The sequence below is a fragment of the Piliocolobus tephrosceles genome, unplaced genomic scaffold, assembly GCF_002776525.5.
Source record: "Piliocolobus tephrosceles isolate RC106 unplaced genomic scaffold, ASM277652v3 unscaffolded_29289, whole genome shotgun sequence".
In the NCBI taxonomy this organism is placed as follows: Eukaryota; Metazoa; Chordata; class Mammalia; order Primates; family Cercopithecidae; genus Piliocolobus; species Piliocolobus tephrosceles.
Window position 1 is genome coordinate 1 of NW_022312408.1, and position 2,688 is coordinate 2,688.

Consider the following 2,688-nt stretch of genomic DNA (forward strand, 5'->3'; position numbering starts at 1 on the left):
GAATCAGGTTGATAGCTGGGTCTTCAAAGCTTTGTTGCTCTAAGAGCAAGAGAGGATATCAGAGCTTAGAGGGAGCCTTTATCATCAATGCAAGCTCCTTGATAGCTGAGGAACTATGTCATGAAGGGACTTGCCTGAGAGACTACAGTGGAATAAAGTTCAGTATCACAGCAGACTTTGGGGATTCTAACTGGGCGAGCAGAGGAGCTGTGGGAAAGAGGTGCTGGGGAACTTGGACAGCTTTCCATTCCTACAGCCAAGGAATCTACACTGGCCACTCAGCCAGTCCTGGGAAGGAGAGAGACACTCTTTACAGAGTAAATGTTATCCCTAGGGCTCCCATTTTCTTCTCTAACTAGGTGTTACCCTTTTGGGCCAAGTTTGTTCTCCAAATATTCCTACATGACAGACAGAGGCCAGAGAAAGACAACCTTATCATCAGAGAGTGACTGTAAGATCACAAAATTTAGTATCAGAGGCAGAGCCCCCATAAGAATCCCATGCCACCAACTTGACAATCTCACCTAAAGAGACTACTGAATTGAATTTTTCTTTGCTTTTCTCTTCTCTTTTTTTTTGTCTTTTTCTTTTCTTTTCTTTCTTTTCTTTTCTTTCCCTTTCCTTTCCTTTTTTCTTGTATTTTCTTCTTTTCTTTTTTTTTTAAACAAATCTATAGATAAGTACTCTTAATATTCACATTTTATAAACAGAAGAATTGGAAGCATAAGGAGGTTATGTGAATTTGCCCAGGGTCACACAGCTACTCAGGGATGGAGCCAGGATTTGAACCTACAATGTGTGGCTCCTGAGTGCTCACTTTCAACCACTAATTTTCAGTGCTCAGTACAGTTAGCTGCTAATTGTGAGTCTTCACATTTCAGCATTCCAAGGGACTTCTGGAGTCCATTCTTTACCCCAAGGGCTAGGATCCTCTGTAGGTGTGGGTGTGGGGGCGGCAATGAGAACATTTGGAAGCTAACACAGGTAGTGTTGTGTGGAGCAGCCTGTTTTTCTTATGGGAGACTTCCTTGGGCTTACTACTCTTTCTCAGTTCATGTCATGAGCTCTAGGTCCAGGCACCTCCAGGAAGAACTCTTTGGAATGGCAACAAGGAGTCAGTTGCCACAGATTCGGATGCCTATATTCACCAAGGGAGTCTCTTACCAAGAGACTCCAAATAGCTCCCGTCTTTCTCACCCGGAATTCCAGGCACAGGTGGAGAAAATAATTGCTGAACTGCAAAATTGTTGTTTGTTCCTTCTTCCCCACCGAATTTCCTTCCTCCATTGCAAGGACTGAGTCCCCAATACTTACTGCCAAAGATCCCTTCAGCGTGCCCAGGTTCCTGGATATCCCCCAACAGGATGAATGGTACCAGGATTGGCAGAAGTTCTGAGAGTCCCATTTTAGGAAGTACTAGCCTGTTTGATGGCACCAAAACTAAGAACTGCTGCTCAGCAGCTCCTATCTCTGCACTTTGCCTGCCCTGGTGTGGCCCAGCACTCCAAGAGACAGTCCTGGAAACAAGCCAGCCAGACTCCCCCGTCAGGAACACCAGATCCCTGAGGCCATCAGTGGGACTACCTGGTACCTACCCTGGGGGAAGGGGGCCTTGATAGGCGGCTCCCAGTGTGCCAATTCCTGAAAGATCTAGAACCAGAAATACCATTTGACCCAGCAATCCCATTACTGGGTATACATTCAAAGGAATATAAATCATTCTTTTATAAAGATACATGCATGAGTTTGTTCACTGCAGCAGTATTTATAATAGCGAAAACATGGAATCAACCCAAATGTCCAACCAATAAGCTGCCTAAAGAAAATGTGGTACATATATACCATGGAATACTATGCAGCCATAAAAAGAAGTGAGATCACATCCTTTGCAGGGACATGGATGAAGCGGGAAGCCATTATCCTCAGCAAAGTAATGCAGGAACAAAACTAAATACCGTACGTTCTCCCTTGTAAGTGGGAGCTGAACAATGAGAACACATGGACATCGGGAGGGGAACAACACATACTGTGGCCTGTGGAGGGGGCAGAGGGAGGGAAAGCATCAGGATAAAAAGCTAATGCATGTGGGGTTAATACCCAGGTGATGGGCTGATAGGTGCAGCAAACCACCATGGCACAGGCTTACCTACGTAACAAACCTGCAGGTCCTGCACATGTATTCCAGAACTTAAAATAAAATATTTTAAAGAAGAAAATTTGTAAGCCTGTTTTATACGATTCTTAAAAAGGTCACCAGTAGGATTCAGTCACAGTGGTACCCAGCTCCTAATAGATTCTTCTCTCTTCCCTTCTCTTCCCTGAATTACTCATCCCACTCCCCATCTTGTATGTCTTGGGAGGTCTCTCAAACAAACTACCTGCACCCATGCCCTTTTCCCAGGGTTAGTTTCTAGAGGATCCAAACTAAGGCATTGTCCTTGGGTCCTTGCCTAAAAAGGGTTTTACAATCTTTTGTGGAAACAGAAGAAGATAATAATAACAATATCCCTGGAGCTCTCAACTCAAAGTTCTGATTGTCTTCACTCCCTTGAATGATGTCACCAGAAGCCTCAATGATCCCTTACTCTGCAAAGTGTAATGTGCCAAAAAGATGTCAATTACTCAGCCTCAGAGGCACAGGATTACATCAAGTTCTTTATTGGAAACAATTGAGAGTGACACAGGTAT